We start from the raw sequence: 22284 nt of genomic DNA on the forward strand, positions 1-22284 counted from the left end.
CATGTTTCTTGATCCCTGCCCCCACCCCCTGAAGACAGTGACCTGAAAACCTCTGTTGTGTGGAACTCCAGAATTACAGGAAGCATCCTTTTCAGCTATTTCTAAAGACATTAAAAAATACATGATCTGTATCCCAAACAGAAGGGATTTAAATTATGATCTGGACAAGATGTTGTGAACAGACCAACCAAAACAGAGTTTTATCTCTGAGCTAAATGGACTGAAACAGATGGAAGGCAGAAAAGAGAACTTTCCTAGAGGCAGAATGTCTCTGCCACCAGCTGTTACTGGGAGATAATGTGCAATGACAAGTGATGTATAGGAGGAAAACCAAGTGCCTATAGTCTTTTTCTGTGGCTTACAAGAACAGTGGATTCTCTTACACCTTTATCTTGTTTAAAGGAAGGACTCAGATTTATAATGGCCACTCACATGGCAATTCTCACACAGTTATATCAGACAGAACCTAAATCTGGAAATAAATGTTTCTCAAGCCAGCTTAATTGTAGTTTTCAAAGCTTTACAGGTAATTAATATGTTACAGAAACACGAGCCAGACATATCCTCTTTTGCTTTTACAGTTTTTTGTCTTTACTTCATATTTTGAATATTGTAATACAAAAGTATGGTAATTATAGCAATTTGTGGTAATTCTTATACATGTATTAAAATGAGATTTTTTTTGATGTCTGAATAATGCTGTAATAAGAAATATTAAAAAACCAGACTACAATAAGATCTTGGTACATCTACTTTAAGTGATTAAGACAATTCAAAGTGCTTATTAATTCACCATGCTATGAAATCCAAGAGTGTTGTGGCTTCCTTAGGTTTGAGTTCTTTGAACAGTTAAATCAAGAACAAAAGTTCTTCAGCTTCCTGAAAAATGGTTTGTGTTCTAAAGCTCTCTGTCAGCGCTAGGTTCTCAAAAACTGTTCAGACAACTGACAGCTAAAAATTCAGATCTGTATTTTTCAGGAGTATCTAAAAGTTATGACTATTCCTGGCTGAAAATCCAGATATCCATCTAATTATTCACCTGGATACTTCTAATGTTTGGCCCACAGTGCTGAAAGGAAAGTTTTACAGATCTGGAAATTTCTGCCATGACCAAATTAATTTCTAAACCTTTCCTTAGACTGCAGATGAAAGTATTTCTTAGGCTAACAAGACAAACTCAGGTTGTATCTCTTTATTTACAAGAGAATAAAACTCCTTAAAGTAAGCTAGGAGCCCAAAATCTACAAAGAGAAAGCTCTGTGCTTAGGACTCTTCTTATATCATAAAAACCCATCTAATCCAAGCCCTAAGAAGCCATTCCTGAAGTGGCGCTGACTGGGTTCAGATCCGTCTCAGGCTTTTTTGTGGGCAGCATTTCTTTTAATGTGTATTAAAAAAGGTATTTATGAATCTGCTAACCAGAGATATAAAAAGACAGGGAAAGGGAAAAGTGGATGCAAGAAAGAAAAAGAAGCACCCTTCTGTACTTCAGCTGGGTTTCTTAGGAAGCCAACAGGTTCCACCTGCTTCTGAGTTTTTGTTTGCCTTTAGTTACCTTAGCGAGGATTGATATGGCATTGTTCAAAATGGCTCAAATGCTTGAGCAAGATTGCATTATCAGCTGGGCACGTGGGGCTCACACAACACCGTAGATCGCTTGACTGACATCTTGACCCAGGCAGGCCAGAGCACAGCCTGTGCAACTCGGTCCAGTGGCAGAGAAATGCTTGTGTCACTATTTGCCTCTCATAAATGATTCTAGGATGTAACTGAGGAATACTCAGCGAAAAATTTATGTCCCTGGAATTTTTGAGAGCAAGCACATTGTGGTCCTTCATCTCAGGCAGGTGCCCAGCTCACATACACGTATTAGGAAAAGTGAGGGTCTGTGGAAGGACAGCAAGTGGGATTGTTTCCTGATTTCTTTGTGCTTTCATGTTTCACTGAACATGAGCACTGCATGGTTTCACTAACAGCACTTAAGCAGTGTATTAATTATGAAACAGCTGCTCATTATGCTAATGAGGAAAGCAGTCATGGCTTCTTTTTTAAAATCAACTGTAATTTTCTTCTGTTGATACAAAAGCCACTGGTAAGGAGCAGTGAAGAGACTGAACATCAAGTTCAAACCTAAGAAAGCACCATAGGCCAGTGCAAATGTGATGGCAGTTTCCTTTTTACATGGTTTTCTTTAATTTGGAGATGTATGCCAGTTTAATTATACTTTGTGTTAGCCGTTAGAAAGGTTCTTAGCAATCCCTTTTACTCAAGTTCCTGCATAAACTGTGGGATGAACAGAGAAGGACCACGTTTACAGTGGCACTCCCTGGGATCTTTGGGATCAGACAAATACATGCTTAACATCCTTACCTTTTTGGGAAGAGAAACTTTGCATAGCATGTGCCAGCTGGGTTGCATTTGCTGTGGAAAGTAAGGAGGCATGGAAATGCTCACCATGTATTAGGTATGAGCTCTACATCCTTTTCTTCCCTTACTGCTTTTTTAATTCTGTGCTGGAGACTGGTGAAAGTTCAGGGCATTTTAAGAAGTTGATCTGTTTATGTAAAACCTGGAAAGGCAGATATGGGTGGTTTCAGGCGATTTTCAGAGACATACACTAGTCTTTTTCTATAAGAAATACTTATTGTATAACAACAATATTTTAAGCAGCTCTTGGTATGCTATGAATAAATTTGAAATAAAACTAGTCCACTGTGTTTCTGGTACTGAATTCCTCACTGTGTGCCTGAGACCTGTGAGCATACTATTTTTTCTTTTTGTTTTTTTCCTTGAGAAATAAAAAAATGGTTGTCAGTTAGCATAATTTAGAGATCTAAGCTACCACAACAAAATATGAGCATATATGAGTTGCCGTTCACACAACAGAAGACTATGCATTGCACACAACCAGTGAAACTGTCTTGGTCGTACGTGACAACATGGTACAACTCACTTGTTCACCCTTGAAACCCTCAGTGCACAGAACTAACAATTTTTTTTTCCATCACAGCACTCAATTATCAGAAAAATTCTGAAGATACAGATATTAAAATATAATATTATACCAAGTACTCAAAATTACAATATCCATAAATCATAAAACACTTAAGGAAATCACAGCTTTTCTTCATTCACTTTCTCTGTTTAATTATGCTGTGTCTAATAGCAAATAGATGACTTATTCCACTGCATCCAGGACTCAGAACAAAGGACAGCTGACAGGAGAGTTTTTTGTTGGGTTTTGTGAAATTTTGAATTATTTTCAAATCTGTTTTCAAGAATCACTGTTTTCTAAGAACTATAAGAAATTTGCTAGAGGTAGCTCCAATACACACTCTGGATTCATAGACTGGAAATTCTAATTTCCCACATGAATAAAGGGATAGAAAAATTGCAGACTTAAGCTTCCTATAAATAACCCCCCCCCCAAAATATTTCCTTTATGTCTGAAATTATTCTACATACAGAATACTGTATTTATCTAGCTAATACCACATTTTTTCTTTTAGAAGTAGATATTCAGCTCACATTCTGGGTCTTATAAATGATCAATAAATTTGTGGTGAGTTTGCATAGTACTTTTCTCAAATGAATCGAGCCCTTGACTGAGATATTTTAATTGCTATCATTTGAATAACTAATTCCAAGCTCTGAAAATGAGTTGAAGGTAGTATGTGATTAACTGCTGTTAATGAAGCCATTACCTGATTAAGTAACATTTCATGCTTGAAACTGATTATATCTAAATGCAAATCAAATTGATTTGAATAGCCTATTTTTTTCCCCAGATTTAAAGCGTATTCTTTTTATGTTCTGCAACTACTGTTATGCAACATTCCATGCTATTTTTATTCTTCTGGTGATTCTGTAAATTTATCTGTCTAATATAAACTCAGAAAAATTCTGGTCCAAACAAGTAGAGTCTCTATTCACATGCAAAATCTTCTTTGCTAAAAAAATTTAGCCAAGAAGAAAATTAAACTCAGTTTTAGTGAAATGGGAGTTAACCACTCTGCTGACGGTTAAATACATTGATGCACACAAACTGTACTGGAACGCAACAAATTGTTCAGTGGCAGGATACAAAATTATTGATGAAGGAAGTTTTTGTTGTTGTGAGATTAATATGTTTAGTTTGAACAATAGCTAGTTTATTTTCATCTCTTCTAGACTACCTTTTAGTTCTCATGTAAAGAATGTTAAGACATAAAAGTGATGGAGCTGTGCACAGAACACTGACAATTTTGGAACTAGAAGGATATTTATACAATAAAACATAAAAAAAAGGTAAGGTTGTTAATTTTATGTTATCTGTTGCTATGTATACTGCAATATCCCTCACTCACAACATCCTGCTGCCACGTCATGACTTCTACAACCACTTACTGATGGACAGATCTGTCTCAAAATTATTAATTAAATGGATCAGACCAAAAAAGACTGGGAAAAAGGAGAGTTGTGTTTGTGGTAGGAGGGATGGGAAAGGTTGCTTGTTATTACAAGCTGCTTAAGGGTATTGCGCAACAACTACCATAGTAAAATGTTAAAGCCACTAAATGACTGAAAACTAGGTTTTCTTCCATTTTGTATCTGTCTTTCACCTCCAGTTTTGTTTTCTCACTGCCCACCATGATTAATTTGGCCTTGCTTTCTCTCACTTTATTCTACAGAGTTTTCTGTTCCATACTGATGGTGCTGCCACTGGCTTGACTCCTGCTTGCTGTTATCCTCTCCCTGGGGAGGGAAATGGGCTACAGAGGTCCCACCCCAGAAACATTTGTTATCTGTTGCTTGGTAAGCCCCAGAAAGACCCATTTTCTAAACCACAGAAGGAAGATCTCATATGCACATCTTTTTACCAGGTAAGTTTCCTCTCTGCTCAGAGAACCAGCAAGGAAAACCTCTGTTATGCAGTGTGGTACCTTCCCCTCCCTTTCTTGGGAACTTACCAGTTTGCATCTGATACATTTAGGCTAATTCAGTTTAAAAAATATTTTTCCGTAATCTGGTTTGCCCTAATAAATTTTACGCCTTTAAAGCCATTTGAAGAAAATAAACTATGAACTTCAGTATATGACCTATTTTCAGATTAAGAAATTGCAAAAAAAAAAAAAAAAAAAAAAAGCTCTTAATTCAAAGTAAACAAGCTATATTTGAAATCTAAACAAGCAGAGTGGTAAAATACATACAGTACAGTAATACTAGAAAGTACAAAATGTAATAAAAAGTCCTTCATGTTTCATCCTTCATTGAGCTCTGGATTGGGGGCATTATTATTTATGTGCAATCTCTCATGCTCTCTTTGTATTGTCCTTTCATACTCACAGCCATCTAGCCATCCACCCACCCACATCTACGTGTGCACACACACACACACAAATCTACATTCAGACTACTACCTATGTACCTTTCTGTTCTCTTTTAGTGTGGGAAAGCATCTTTTCAATAACTCAAATATATATCAAGATAACCCCACCAGACTGAGTTGTTCCTGACTCCAGGATGTGAAACATCACTCAGCGTGTTAAGGAGTCCTGACCAACTCAGGAAAAAGCATTTCAACAGTATAGTCTGCTCTCACATTTAGGATCAGTTTTGTCTGTAGAGGGACAAAGTTGTGTATGTGTCTAACAATTTGGAAATTATCATTAAATTTTAACACAAATGAAAAAGCAAAGACCGTAAGAATGAAAACAGAAGTTAAAGACACTTGTTTGCTCAACAGTTTTTCACAGAACCTTCCAAATGCTGCTCAGTCCTGACAAATCTGGGCAAAACAACAAGAATGAGAAAAAAAAAATGTACTGGGCATTTTACTTCTTGTATTTGCTTTATCCAATCCACTTCTGAAGGTGAAGAATGGATTAATATGAAGATAAAATTAAGAGTACTAAATGTGTGCAATCTGGAGGAACGTTGGAGAATAGGAACAGACTATAAAAATTGTATTAAGGCAATAGAGTAATTTTATACTAAAAAGCTGTTAAACAAGAATATATAAGCAGTGTGAAAACTGTTCCACACTATGGGAAGGAGCCTTTACTACCCATTTTAAATGAGACATTCCTAAGGGAGAAACATTACAAACAGTGTAATAGGAACACTGGGCAAGTAACAATGAAGATACCTGCATGATTTGGTTGGTTTTAGTTTATCTATGGAAAAAAAAGTCCACTTTTTCCACACTGGAAAGATTGCATGTCTGTCCACATGAACTGTTTTCTTTTTCATAAGAAGGACAAAACTATTCAAAACAGAATGCCTCCCTGAAATAGCTGGGGGTCTGAGAAAAATATCTTTCATGGCAGCCTGATATTTTCATTCCCAGTTTGGCATGTAAAATGTAATGATGGGCCTATCTACAATCTTAACTTTTAATTTATAGCCATGTTTTTATCAATATGCACCAAGAATAAAAGCAGAAAGAGAGAAGGAAACCCTATTTTGAAAAGGACACTACATGTTTGTGAACACAAAAAAACCCCAAAAAATTGTCCAGAGAAGCAAAATTAATCCCAGAAATGTTAATGACAGAAAACAATAGATAGTTTTTATCTCCATTATGCAAAGAGAATATCAGTACTAGCACTGTTGAAACCATTTGTCACGTCAGGGTAGTTTCATCAGAGGGGAAGAAAATCATCATAACGTTATGTGGGCTTTGCAAATGAGCAACCCATGGAGCTTCTGTGACAATAATAGCATGCAGGGACTTTGCTGATATTTTCAACATCAACCTGGCAGTAATAATGACAGATTACTATGGGGAAAGATATTCAAGAATAAAATGATTATATTGGAGAGACCTGTGCTCTCCATAAAATAAGATGGGCAAGGCTATCTCAGGTGCTGAGCTATACAGATATTCCGTAACATACCCAACATGAATTACACAAGATGAAGTGGAAATAAGACATTATCTCCTGAACATTACATTTATGAAAAAGATTTAAAGTCTTCACCTAGAATGATTTCCAATTATGCAGATAAACTTCTGCATAAATGTCTGCATCTTACTTCTCTAAATAAGGTATAAATATATTGGAAATAAATCAATTAGCTTTTACTTTCATATACTTGTCACCTCACGTTCAACCTAAAGTGAGGATAACACTTTCACTAGGATGATCAAAAGTTTTGCCAGAATGGAGCAAAAAAAGTCTGCTCTTCTAATAATTTACAGGAGAAAGTTATGCTGTATGGTCTGCAAATTATGCAAATATCTTAGATGAACGTGCTGGGTATGAGATATATGAGGATTTCTTGGGTAATGGTTTTACCACTTACCATTTCCACCAGACAGCGAAATGAGTAAGTGATGGTTCAGTATACTAAGATATCCATCGAGTAAAATGATTCAGAATGAGTGATGTTAAATGTGTTTTGGTATCGCATTATACATTTTCTTGACAAATCCTTATCTCTGTGTTCTTGCCTGCTGTACAGTCAGACATCCCAGAACTGTAAGAACCCTTTAATGCAGGATCTCCTTTTGCCACCTTTACTTATTACTATGTTCTGGCTATAATGGAATCATTTCAGATTAAAGTATTATGTAAAATGAATAAGGCTGGAAAAGCCTAGACAATGCCTTCAGGTTCATTCTGAAAAGTAGACAGCGAGCTGCTCCCAAAGTTAGTAAATTCTAAGAATATATATCTTTCCTGGATAATAAAAACTCCCCAAGCTGGCTAAGATTAGCCAGCAGCACAGTGCACAGTGCACTCGCTATTTTTGAAAGAGGTAGTGTACTAGAGACGTTCACAAAGGTCTCATTGAAAAAAAGACAATATAAGCCTCACTATAAGTCTGCGTTAAATATGTGTTAATATTTTCTTATCTACCACATTTTATCCAGTTAGACTGTATAGTTTCTGGACTTGGAATCTGTCTGCTGCATGCAAGGCATAAACATGAGCCAATCCTCACATGGAGCAAGTGGTCAGTATGACACATAAATGGCTAGTAAATGCAAGAGCAGGACAAGATGAATGTCTTTGTTTAAATTAGCACTGTATCATGAAATGTTAATATTTTTCCAAAGCAAATTTTGCGTGCATAAAATAACTTGGCTTTCTAAAGCCAGACTTCTCAGGGAGCATATTTGGTTTGACACTAACAATACATAAAAAAATAGGCGATTTACAGAAGTCAGGCTGGTTTAGAGCTAAATCACTGGAATGCATGTGTATGATGATGTTTTTTCTGGGTGTGTGCAGTGGAGGAAAGAGTCATGATCATATCTTTTGATGTGAAAACAGAGAAGACTGGAAAATGACAGATATTGTACTTGTTTTTTTCATCTGTCCCCTTGGGTCAGCACTGAGTTTCTCTTTTAGTGAGATGCTAGAAAATCCATCATTTTATAATAGCACTGTTCACATGGTAGATACCGTACAATTGAAGTATTATTAATATATAAATACTTTCACAACATAAACCTTTATAGCACTGCACACTAGGTCTTTAAACACCCTTCACTGACAATGCAACTATTCTCTGAGTCTCGCATGCATGATTATCACATTATACAACGGTATTACAATGTAGCAAGAACTTAAAATCATACAATAGAGTTTTCAGGAAGTTTACGTGAAATGAATACACCTTTTCTAGCTTTACTTGTGTTTTCTCCTTTTGCTAAGCCCCAACCTTTTCTGAACCCAAACTCATAGATTTGAAAGTCTTTTTCATCTTACCCAGTTTTTCAGGTAATTGCAAGGTAGGGATGTTAACAGCTGAAGTGACTCTCCATAGCTTGAAACAAAAAGGCTTCAGCAGTGTTAAACATGAAATTGCCTTTTGGAACCTATATGCTTTCTGGGTCACAAGCCTCAATTAAATTTGCTTCCTTCAGTATGAAGGGCATACAGTCCTCTGATTTTGGGAAATCTGGTGAAGTTTAATGACTTTCTAATGATCAAGAAGATGCTGTAGTTTAATGACTACAGCAAAAAATCAAAGGTATTCTCAGTTCTGCTCTATGGTAAACTGTGGGACTTAGAGAAACTACTTCAACTCTGAGGATTTTTCCTTTCTTTTTCCTTTTTTTTCCCTTTCCTTTTCCCTTTGCCTTTGCCTTTCCTTGCCTTCCCCCCCCCCCTTTCCCCCCCCCCTTTTTTTTTTTTTTTTTTTTTTTTTTGCCTTTAAGCATGGTATTAAAATACAAAAGACATATCTGTGATTTTATGAGCCCCCGAACTCCCTGGAGGAGTAACTGGCAAATCTTCTGGTCCTTTTCATACAAGAGAGCCTACTAGGTGATCAATAGATTTTTCCAACCTTCAGATCTATGAATATATGAATAATTTTGTACTTTACAGAGAAAGCAAGGTTTAATTCATTAACATTAGTGGGGCCAAATCAGAACACCAGTATAGACAGTGAGAGAGAAATATAATCCAAGATTTCAGCCAATTTAAACTGGTGTTGGCTTGTTCAGGACACTGGTCTCTCAGGGACACTGGTGCCAGGTAAGTCAGAAGTCTCAATCTGGGTATACTTGTGAAATGGAATGGATTAATCAAAAAAGTAACTCAAGACTTACAGTGGGAGAACTGAGAGGAAAATATGTCCTTTTCCATAAGCAGGAACACAGGTAAATTATTCATAGCAAATAGTTTATTTATTTATCATATTTTATCTCTTTTTCTGTGCAAGGTTTGTCCATATATAGGCCATTATTTTCTCCCCTGTATTCATTATTCACTGTATTATTTCTCTGAGCAAATTTTGGTCTGTTAAAAAGATTGTCTGTTAAAAGTTTATTGCAATCATTCATTATTTAAAATTTGTGCTGTTCATCTTGAAAATGTGTCACCTAGTATATTTTTGTTTCTTTGCTTGCTGACTGGTTGAGCATAATTCTTAGATTTCCATTGTGAACCATGAATTGGAAAATTGCTTTCCACACTTACTATTAAATACCATTTATAAATTGCTGTGTTGACAAATAAACTCGATTCTTTAAAGATCCATTAAGATCTCAAGGAAATGGGTGTAGCCATTTTCTGTTCCTTAAAGTATCTGACAGATTCTTACTGGATATTTTTAGGAGCTACCATTTTCAAAACCCTTTATAAATTTTTCTCTGTTCTAGCTTCATTTTGAATTCATAATTTAAAAGCAAACAGCTCTAGGGAAAGTCAGTCACCTGTCAGAGAGGCTCCACAACAGCTGAGACAAAAGGAGAGACTAGAATAATGGTATATACTTCATATAACAAATATTGCTAAAGCACTTTCACCATTTACTTGATATGATTTATCACTTAAGCTACACATCTGTGAAGACACTCTATTTACACTATGACAAGCACTGTGTTCATCAAGTTTATTTATAGAGATGTTAGTCCAGTTCTGATGTTAATTTGCTGACATAACTTAGAAAATTTTTGGTAATATAGGAAACAATATGCATTGCCCATTTGACAGGGGTTTTTGTCTCTGATGCTGGCCAACACAAGAATTTTCTAAAGGTTAAGGAAGCCTGCATTAGCAAACACATGATAAACAGTCCTTTAAACTCTATCTCCTCCTACTCCCTAAAAGACATTGTTCAGTGACAAAGCCTAATTTTCCGTAGATATATGAAATTTAAATTAATAAAAGCTTTGGCTGAAACTTTTGAAGGCAATTATGAAATTGTCAACAGCCAGTAGAGAAAAAGACCATAAGCCTTCATGGAAAAAAAGTAAGCAGAGGAGAAGCATCACAGCAGCTTAAGTTGGTAGAGTTCAGTAATCACCAGAACGAAATGTTTTGCTTTAATTTTATCTACTGATATTCTTCCAAAATGTTTTCTTATGGAATAGTTTGGTTTCCATGATTTCTTTCTGCCATATCTATCAGCATTTTAACAATGCCCTTTTGCTATTAACAGAAGTGATATCCCAGCCTCAAGTTAACTGAAAAGTTTTCTCATTCTAAGTCCTTTTCTGAAGCCACACTCCCTGACTGTACATGACAGGTTGTTTCCTCAGCATTTAGTCTGTGCCAGTTCCTCCTCAGTGCTGCTTGATTGCAACAGGGTGTCAGGAAAGGCATTGGGTTGGTGACCTCTTTCCTGTCAGTTCCGAGTACTCCAAAATGTTTTTCTTGACTTACAGAATGGTCACTAAATGTGGGACTGGGCTTTCTGACAAAGTATGAAAAATTGAATTTGTTTTGTGTTCATATGCAATTAACCCACATTATATGATCTTTCAGCATCAAATAATTAAAATTGGGATAACTGCATCTCATGTGGCATACTATTTTTATTCACATACAGCAGTACTGGATATAGTCGTTGATTTTTTGCATAGTCTAAAGTTCTTTCTGTGCAAATGATGTATAAAATGGCTAATGGGTTTGACATGCTTCTTGCAAGCATCTGTTTAATCTTTCCTTTAAGACAATTAAAAATAAGACTGAATCTTTATATGCCCAGTCATTGTAAACCTAGGGAGGGAATTCTCTGAGGAAGAAGCTGCCATTAATGATATTTGTGAATCAGCACAAAAAAGCTTTGTCTGTCATGGCATATTCTATTACTATGCTTATCATCCCCAGTAGCAAAACAGAATGAGGGAAAATTCCTGTTTTAGTGAAAAATCAGTCATCATTTCGCTATGACATGTTGGTTTTAGATGTTTTTGAAGACTTGGAGAATTCAGCTTTATGTTCAAAGTCACCAAATCTCCTGGTGAATGTGTATATACTTACCAATACTAACCTGAGTCATCTTATTGCAAGTAATTGTATAAATTATGCGTATAGATATTTCCTGGGTAGGTCTAACTGTAATTATATTATAACAGGAAGAAATCAGTTGCACAGTAACAGTAACACTCATCCTGGAGCAATGCATTGGCTTCAGAAAGTTAGCTCAGCATAAACCCCATTTCTCTGAGTCATCTCAGTTGTGAATACTACTATAAGAAGTAGTGGAAAGAACTTAAAAATTGGTCATCTTATAAAAAATACTTCACATATTGAAGAAAAGATTTGTATTTGAAATCTTTTAAATTCTGTATGAAATATATACATTCAATGTAAGTATATTACAGAAGTATGCTAATTCTAATTAACCTTGTCAAATGGAATTCATTCAGATGAAAAACTGTATAAGTTTGTAAAAGTATTCAGACTGTATTCAGGAAATTACTTAATGCAAAGACTGTTGTACCTACATAGAAAAAGGAAAAAAAGCTCACCTGAATGAATTTGACACATAGAGAAAATGAGAAGGAAAAAAACTGGCTTTTAGCTGAGATTTGAAGAAAAACAGACCTAAAAAACTGGAGAGCAGATTTTGCTCTTCTCATACTCTTTTCCCCTTTTCTTCTATACAAATTTCCTATCTCATTGGGACATCATAATCGTTCCCCCATCTGTACTGTCCCTCTGAGCTTAGTATTTTGACGCTGGAGCTGGGGGCCTGATCCAGGGGCTGGTGAAGTCCCTGTGAACTGCAGCCCACCTCTGGTACCGGCTCCCGCTGGAAGAAACAGCCATCGGCTTCAGCACTGCAAGAAAACCTGGGCATTCACAGAGGCTGCTCACATTGTGTTAGGTCAGGCAATTAATGTCTCACTGAATTAATTACCCAAGAGGTTAGTTCAGTGCTTGATGCTTAGTAGAGAAAGGGTGTGTCCTGCCCTTCCCACTGATTTTATTTGGGATTAGGATTGCTCTATGGGGTTGAGATTACGTCTCCATACACTTCATTGTGCTTTTTTTGTGTATTCTTTTGTCCAAGGAACAAAGCACCTTCAAGTGTGTAAGATTCAGGGCTAAAAGCATTAATTATATTTTCATAAACAGCAATGATGAACTTCCAATGAAATGAGTTATATCTTGTGGGTCATAAGTATACAAATTTATTCTACCATCCTACGTTTTCTCACTGGCTTGGCTGAGCTACCATAGAATTTTAGTTGATGGCCAGTCTCTTTGATAAGACTGTATTCAGATCTTTTTTCCTCTTAACTCCTTCGCTTTCAAACTCTGCAGCTCGTTTTTTACTCGCCTGCCCGGTCGCCCACGTCTCATTTTCCATGATTCCTCACATCCCTTATGCAGTTTCCACCCCCACCATCACTCTATTGTTAAGCTGCAGTTGCTGGGTCTTCCTTTCCTGCCAATTGCCTCTGTGAACTCTTTCCCTTTCAACTGTCACTTTTGACACTTTCTCCTTCACTAGAAGCATTTCCACCCACCCACCCCCAACCCCCACCCCCAGTGGCTCTTTTGCTCTTAGTAAGGTCAGTTCTTTTATCCATGTTATCCAATCAGCAACCCGCTTGGAACAGCCGTCTCAGTTCTCACTGCTGAAAAGGCTTTTGAAGGAACAAGCTCAAACAACGACCTTCCATACTCCATTATTATGCCCACTCTCCCCAAAACAGCCAGCTGCGTTCCTCCTCCCTGTACTCCGATTTTATCCACTGAACATTTCTGTCTCCTTCCACTGACTGACTTGACTGATGCCTACCTCTCACCACCCCTACTGTCCCACTTACCAGTTTCAAGGGCACAAACCCACAGTTTCACTGGCATAAACTGCTTAGAAGTTTATGAAAAGATGCTAGTAACCATGACTTAATGATCTCTGTAGCTTGCCAAACAACAGCAGACGATTTTTCTTTAATTTGTGTCAAAAGTTCTCATAATACAGAATAAAAGAGCAACAAGTAAAACCATGTTGAGTTCACACCAGAAAAAGATGCTAGTTTCAAGACTTCCTTCTGAGGCAGAGGTGTTTTTTGCTTCAAACTAACTCAGCGTGAAAAGGAATTTTATGTGTCTCTAGAGAACTGATACAACATGTTTCCTTAAACTCTTACGAAACAGCTTAAATCTGGGATGAAATCTGTGATGAGTCTTTGTCAGAAATAACCTAAGGAGTTTTGCAGCAGGAAGAGTAATGTTGTATCTTAGGTTGTTTTGTGGGTTTATGTGCTGACAATATTTCTGTGGAATACATACTATATTTAATTAATTTCTCTAAAACATCAATATCTCTATCAGCCACAACTAAAAATCAACAGCTAATTTCTAGTTTCTTAATTTTATATTGTTATATATAGTTTCAGCAATGAACAGTGTGGTGTGAGTGCAAACGTAAAATCTGAAGTAATGGTAGTCACACTTCAAACCTATCTAAAAGTTTCAAAGATCATACAAATTACTCTGGCCTGGAAACTGTAATCTCACAGCCAAAGATCTTTCCCCTATTCTTCCACAGAACAGGATGGAAAATGTGAGTCTCTTAAGCAGTATCTTCTGCTTTTCTTAACTAAGGAAAATGATATGTGGATGCCTGGGGTGTAAACTTCTTTTAAGTTTACAAACAGTTAAAAAACTTTTGCACTGGGATTACAGCTGTTAAGAATAAGAAAATTCTGTTGCATACACAATGAGATATTTTTACTTTTGAGCTTTATTCTGAGTTGAATTAGAAATGAGAAATTTGAAACACCTCAGGAAGAAAGGATTTTTTAAGTTAATGGACAGAAATATTTTGTTTCAATAGTGTTGTTTTCTCATTCTTCCCACATAGCACTCACTACTTAAACCCCCCCTCAGCCAGTTTTATTTCACCATATGGGTGGACAATCCAAGACATAGAAGCAAACTATTACTTTCGCTGCTCAGAACCTACAATCACTGCAAGAAACAGCACCAGTTTATTTGTGAACGGTGTGGTTTGCTGTCCTTGCCTTTTGGCTAAGGTATGGCCTTGCAAAATAGCTTGGTAATTGCATAACACTACAAATTTAGCACAATAGTGCATAAGTGACTTCTATATGCACTTTAGAAAGTGCAGTATGAACTGCCCGTACCTTATACTAAAGGCTATTGATTCATGGTCATTGGGCTGGGTTTTATTTTCTTTCCATTTGCTTCATAGGCTCTCAGCAGTGTCTGAATGCTGTCAGCATCATAAGGATGGCAGGCAACAGCAGGCAAACCAGGGAAGATGTCAACTAAGGATTGATTCCCAGGTCCTCGGGAACAACCCCTCTATTCTCTTATTCCATGCATCTAAAAGAAATTACCTGTGGAGCCAGACAGAGACAAAATCCCATTTTTTTTTCAGGTTGGAATCCATGCCTAACTTAGCTGAATGCTTTCAGGAACAGCAGGAAATGATAAGTAGAGTGTTTGCAAGTGTTGTGAGACATGGCACCTCTTAGTGACCAACTGTATTAGAAATGATCAGAAAATCATTGGAGCTCTGTTACAGTTTACTGATTCCCATGGTGGAGGGAGGGAGTCTAAGTCCCATATCTTCTGTAAAAAAGGCTTCTGAGGTAGACATGGCCTTACCTCAAAAAACGAAGTGTGTTATTAGAGATAACAATATGAGGAAGTACAGGTCATATAAACATTACAAGCCTTTGATCACAGCCACATATTGGGATGCACTAGTTATCTGTACAGTATGCCATGTCTGCCTTGGAGGAGAAGCTGCCCCAAAAGTCACAAATTTAATCTCAGCCACAAATGGTGGTTTTAGTCTCACATAAATTTGCAGTTTATAGCTGTTTATTAAAATGCCTGCCTTGGAGTGGCATACTTGTGCTAGCAGGTCTGAGTGTAAGTTTGCACCTCTCTGAAAAAGGTTAAACAGCAATAAAAGCTTGCTCAGATGAGGAAACACAGCAGTGAGGTATCCTTACAAAAGAATGCTATGAGAAATATGAGAAATAATAATAATAATAATAAAAAAGCAGGTACCATTTGTGGGTTTTTTTCCCAGAGTTTGACACAGAACCTTATCTAGAGGGAAAACACCAATAAAACTAAACACGGGAAATTTCTGTGGCTTGGAAATACCTCTGCATATCTGTGCGTCTGAGGCAGTCATTGGAGTCTTTGCATTTATTTGCAGTTCTTCCTTTCTCTGTCATGCTAGTCTCTTGAACACAAAAATAAGTGTGCTTAGCACATTTGTAATGACTTTTAGCTCAGTTATTTTATGATTGCAGCCATTCATGGTTTCTTTTCGCTCTTTACCTCAACTTTTCTATTTTAATGAATAACTTTTCTGTGTAGCACCATGTAAAGAGGTTGCAAAACATAGTATATTCACTATATTGCATGTTTTTATATTTCCATATCTGAAATATCACAGTGAGTGTTATGTTCTAAAGCATCCAGTTACTCATCAAAGAAATTTTAGATGAGATTTGCAATAAGCATTCTGTACATTTGGTACCATCATTTGTTGTAAAGGTGACCCAAAACATACCTCTGTTGCAGGTTTCCCTATTACAATACTTTGCAAGTTGACTGAGTAATTTCATTTTACTTAGTGGCATCCTCTTGCTTTTGGAAGAATAAGCTTCAAAAGATATGTCTCACCTCTAGCAAGAACGGGGTGCAGGGAAAACAGATTATTCCTGCACAGCACAACTGAAAATTATGTGATACAGCCTACAAAGAAAGAGTTAACCCAGACAGCAAGTAAAGAAAGAGCTGAAAATGACCCCGACTTTAAGGAACAGAGCAACAATGAAGCTAGCCTTCTCACACAGATAGAGTGGGGGGGAAAAAACCCACTGTTTTTGTCACAGGACAGGAAAATAAACTGAGGAGGTAAAGTTTTTTGATGGGTTAGGAGTCCAGTGGAAAAGCCTCAGAAGAGATAGCATCTTTGTAGAGATGGAAGGTGAATATGTTATGTGAGGTATTTCCAAAATTTCTGGGAAAGATTTTATAAGAGGGAGGGTCCAACATGTTCTGCTGAATGAAAAATGCAAAAAGAATGTAGATGAACCACATGCAATGGTGTGACCACATTGGGGAATTAGCGTCTGTATTTCTGTCTAAACAGGGAAACCTCTGGGGTAGACATCAGGAGGGAGGTACAGAAGCCACAAGCAGAAGGACTTACTTTATCCCAGCGCTGAGTGGAGACACCCTTTGCTTGTGGATTCAGTGCCCCCAGTATTCCTCATGTCTTGCTGGGGTCTGTGGCCATTCATTTTGCCTGGGCAGTAACACCTTCAGCAACCTCTCTCTGCCTGATGGGCAAGAGTTGCTCCTGAGGCTGAGAAGAGGGGGAAGCCCTTAGTCCCACTTCTTCATTCACTCAGCTGTCTGCATTGGTGCTGTGTGCTTTTGGTGGCAATAAACCAGTCTATCCACAAGGAAATTCTTGAGGTGATCCTATCTTCCAAAGCAGATCTCAGGGGCCTTCAGATGTGAAAATATTACTGTAGTAATGGCAAAACTGATATCCACTGTCAAAAGAAGTGATGCCTTGTTACCTTAACTAATACCAGATTAAGTGTGTTTATTCTAATTTTTGTGGAAAAGGCAGTACTTAGTGAGAAAAAGGGAGGCAGATCCTGGAACAGTATTTTTGCAGTGATGATGTCAGAAGATAGATTTAGACAAAAAAAATTGTAATCCAACTTTTTACTTTCACATCTTAGCATTAAAACTGAATGTCTCAACTGTGAGATAGGATTTAAGAATGCACCATGGATCCTTAGTCTCCAGCTATTTGCCTCTATGCAGATCTCATAGGTACAGCTCATGAAGATGTGACTTCAGAATCAGGATCCATGTAAATCCCTTGAAAACATTAGTAACGTTTCAATAAATAAAATTTAACTTACAGTGCTAATACCACATTTTTCATACCTTTGTGCTTGTGCACTTGAGAGCTCACCAGGAAGCTTAAACGTGTCTTTGCATAGCAAAATAGGTAAGTCAAATCTGCTGGTATCTTGTGAATTGTGAATATGTATTTCTATGTATCGTGTTCCACAGACTATTCAAACTGTTCATTTGCATAAAAATATTTCAAGTGCTTAAGCCTTAAGTCTTTAGTCTTTAGTTAAGCCTTTAGCTTTTCTGTATGTTAAGCAACCATAACTTTGAAAACTTGGTCACAAAGGTGGATGGCTCTGACTGTCCCTTTTTCTCTTCCCAAAGATTGTTGCTTCCCAGGCAGAATTATTGTCTGATCTCCTGTAAAGCTGCACTAAATATGGTGCCTGCCTGAGCCTGGCTGCTTGCACATTGTTTTAAAAATCAGCACTGTAGCTTCTGTCTTCTTGTGGTACATAATTACGAGCAACATGATGTGAACAGCTCTGAAAAAAAAGGAGTTTTGAGTATTCCCCTGTTTCTTATGGTATCACCTTGCCTCCAGCCTTAAAATCATTGAAGTAAATGTGCACTAACTATAAAAAGTGTTTGAATAAAAGTGCAGGAATTGTAGAATGAAACAGAATATCAAGAAGTAGATGATCTTTAACATACAGAGTGATATCTAGTGCACAAAACAAACTGAAGAATAATCTATTCCTACTTTAATATATTTTAATTTGAATTCTTTTAGGTTTTACTGGTTAGAAGAGATACATCTTTAGACGTGTGTAACTTCTCCATTGCTGGTGTCCTTTGCACGAACTGTAAAACAGAGTCAATATTTATGGTGTATTTAAGGGATTACTTGGTTTTGCTGACAATCTGGGTCACTTTTGGAAGGCCCTGGTCTATAAGTCCCACAATCTCTTGTGATAGTCTGATTGTACATTCATAGAACATACCACTTTAAAGTCATCTATCTGTCCTTAACTATCCCACAGCCTCAGCTCCTTAGCTCCTTTCTAAGGTGCAACACTGTTTGCAAATGCAATTGTAATTCTTATCTCTTTAATGAGAGTAAACAGATTTCACTTACTGCTATCTGCCTTAAGCAGAACTTCATATCTAAACTAATGTCAGAAAAATGTTCCAAAAGAAAATACTTGTGTGCATGCATGTGTGTGTGTGTATTCCTGCGGTCATGTCCTCTACTTGGTGAAGAAATATAAAGTTTTACTTGTCTTTCTTACAATGTGTTACCCCTACCAACAGAAATATTTATGTCTTTCTCCTTGGCACAAGAGCTTTAAGGGGCACAAAGCCCCTGAAGGAAGCATTTGGATTTGTACTAGACACAGAGCAACGCACATTTTTCTATCAGGTCTGTTTCTTGACAGAGCACGGCAAAAAGTATCCTTCTGCTATCACTTTGCTGTGGCTGTTGAGAGAGTAGGAATTTTGTTGTCTGGTGTCTAACTTCAAAATTTGATGTGTCTTATGCACCTTAAAATATGTTGCTAATTTTAATACCTTGAATGATACTTTGACAATGATATTTCTATGTTACCTGACAATGAAACAAAGCTCCTAAAGGTTTTTGTTACTTACTGCCAAATTCCCTCTGTGGAGTTTGAGAATGCTCGGAGAGATAACATGATACAGTATTCATATTAACCTCTCCTTAAAGCTAGCTGTTTCCTGATAAAAACATTGCCTTACAAGAGACCTACTATTCAGAAAAGCTCATCCATACTATGGATTCAAATAAAGCAGGAGGTTTGAATATGAGGCATTTTAAAATTATAATCATGCCCTAGCTGCTCAGTTTCTTGTTTGATGTATTTCTTGGAGCTCAGACTCAGGGAAGGGAATTTGCAATGTCGAGTTTAAACAATTCCTGGGATCCTCACCAGCATTATCATTCTGCATGTTAGAAGCTGGCTGAAATCCTGAATTCCAAACAGTTTTGACAAAATAGATAGATTTTCACACTTCCCTGTTTCTTTAAGCAGCTCTATAGGGGATTTTGTATACCAAGATCACTACTGATATCTCAGGGAGATTTTTTTTTAGGCAAAACTCTCAATCGTAATTAATATTCAAAACACTCTTAGTCTCATAAAAGTGATATATTCAGCTTTATATATTCAGCAGGAATCTACACAGCTCAACTAGGACAAATTTTAATAGTAGGTGATTTTTGGACAAAGCCACAAAACAGTATCATGCATTTTATCTAATGAATATTTCATGCTAAATGCATAAACAGTCTTAGAAGTCGGGACCAGAAATTAATACCGTATTTCCAGTAAGTACCCTGACTGAGGTGTCACCAGACCTTGTTCCTTCAAGCCCTTCTTGATCCCATAAATCCTAAAGTATTTCCAACAGAGTGTCAAAATTTCAACAGGAACATGTAGGTCAGGGTATTGCCCCAGCTGCTGGAAATATAGATCTGTCACTGAGAGGAAATTGAACATGGATAAGTGTTATTAAAAAGGATGGGAAGAAGCCTTGTCATGTTCTCCTTTTTATATGATTTGAAAGAAATAATATTTCATATGTGCACTTCTGAGTGGTTCTGTCTTTCTGTCTGTCTCGGACAGTAGTCAGGGCTGCAAAGCTGATGCAACCTCCCTGAAACACAAGCAGTGATGAAAATAATATCTGGTGCCAACTCAGTGTTAGAGCTTACAGTTGCAATTCTCATCTTCCCAGGGCAAGTGTCTTTTTGTTTTTTCTAACTCAAAGCCTTTCGAGACTAATCTAAATCTCTCCACTGACTACAGTGAATGTTTGATCTTTGTTCTCTAGGTTGTACCTCTAAACATGACACTTAAGGATCTTGGTTCGGTATATAATTATTGCTCTCCCCTAATCACAATGGATTATATGATGTTTCCTCTGGACCACAGTGTATTCATTCTAAGACTGTGACTTCCATGAAAAGTTCTGTCTGTGTTACAACCACACCAGTATTTATTGACAACAAGAATATGTCAATTGACTGACTGGTTGCATTATCAAGCCCAGGTTCTATGGGGAGTGTTACTGTCTGCCAGTGTTTCACATAAGGACTTCCTATAACCATTGACTGCTGCCTCAGGATTCTCATAATCTGACATTATTTTCCTATTTATTTTCCTGTTTCTGTGTTCCAAGTCTTGAGATGAAAAGCTCACTGTCCTGAAATCTGGATTACAGTACCCCACCCATTACTCCTAAGAAAAATGCTCAGAACTGAATTAATAAAAAGCAATTACTTTCACTTGCATGGTTTCAAAACAGCAGCTTTAGCTGTATCAATTTTAGAAAGAAATAACAAAATGAGTGGCCAGAGCATACTTCTTCCCTTCCTCTCTCCTTCTTCTCTGCTCTGTAGTAAAGAATTTGCCATGTAAGGATTTTCACTTGGGAAAGAAATTGGTTTATAATTTTGAATACAGGGCTTTAGTCTATGGAAAGTATATGTACATCAAATTATGGTGTCTGATTCTTTCTTTTCATTTTCTTTGTGTTGGAAATCTTCTATCCTAATTTTAAAGAAAAGATTGGCAGCTAAAAACTATGCGTGCTTTATACCAACATTTCTTTCACTTCTTAGGTCTTCAGGTATTTTAGTTACTCTTCTAGTTTAGCATCTGTTGCTTTGCCTCGTGCAAATTCTTTACCTGAAACCCACCTTTTTTATTTGTTTGTGTTTATTTCTATACTATTATATTCTCTTTCACTATCTCATTTTTTTCAACTCTTTAAAAAAAATCTGCCTGCAAATTATTTTCACCAATTCTTCCATGCCAAGAGATTAAACACACCTACTAATACAGTCTTGATGTCTTCTCTTCTTACAGTCTTCATTGCTTCATTTTCTGCCCTATTGCAGGAAAGAAAAATGGGTCTACAATTGTACTTATGCTAAGGACTTTAATCTTTACTAGCTAGCCCTGGAGTGGTGCTCATCTCTGAGAACAGTTTTACAACATTTTCTCATTAAATCAGTGCAGTACTGTGCTGTCAGTACTAATCCCCAGCAGTCCATAACAATTCTTTCTGCAAGGAAAATGGGATAAAAATTGCTAATTTTCTGGACAACGTTACACACTTCTGAATGTTGGTATCCCTTTTTAGACCTGGCCTCAAAATGAAGGTCAGGAAGAAAGCTTAGCTCTTGCTTTGAACTTGCCACACTAAAGAAAATATATGACAAATGATAAAGAAAATGACAATTACTGAGAAGACTTCCCAGATACTCGGTATCTGAAAAAGTCTATAGCCGTCTGGGAAGTGGTTGAATGAAAACCCACAGGGAAGCCCACAACTCCCAGAACAGTAGATACAAGAGTGCTGCCTGAAAGAGGGCAGTTATTTCGAATTTTACTTGTTTTGTATAGATTAGTCTTGTAACAGTGTAACAGCCTAGCAAATAATGCTTTTGTGTGTATACTGTCCTTTCTGCACATAAGAAGCACGCTATATCATTCAGTAGTAAATCATTATAACCAATGCAGAATTGTAGGCGCATGTCATGTTTTTAATAATCACTTCTGTACAAATTATAAGGAGTAAAATTTCCTTGACAGATTTTATCTTATCTTTCTCCATGTTAATATTTGTGAGCACATTAATATTAATACAGAACTGGACTGTTTCTACAGCAAGTGATATTAGAGAAGCTAATCATGGCTATTCGTCT

This window comes from Falco naumanni, chromosome 1 (assembly GCF_017639655.2).
Source record: "Falco naumanni isolate bFalNau1 chromosome 1, bFalNau1.pat, whole genome shotgun sequence".
In the NCBI taxonomy this organism is placed as follows: domain Eukaryota; kingdom Metazoa; phylum Chordata; class Aves; order Falconiformes; family Falconidae; genus Falco; species Falco naumanni.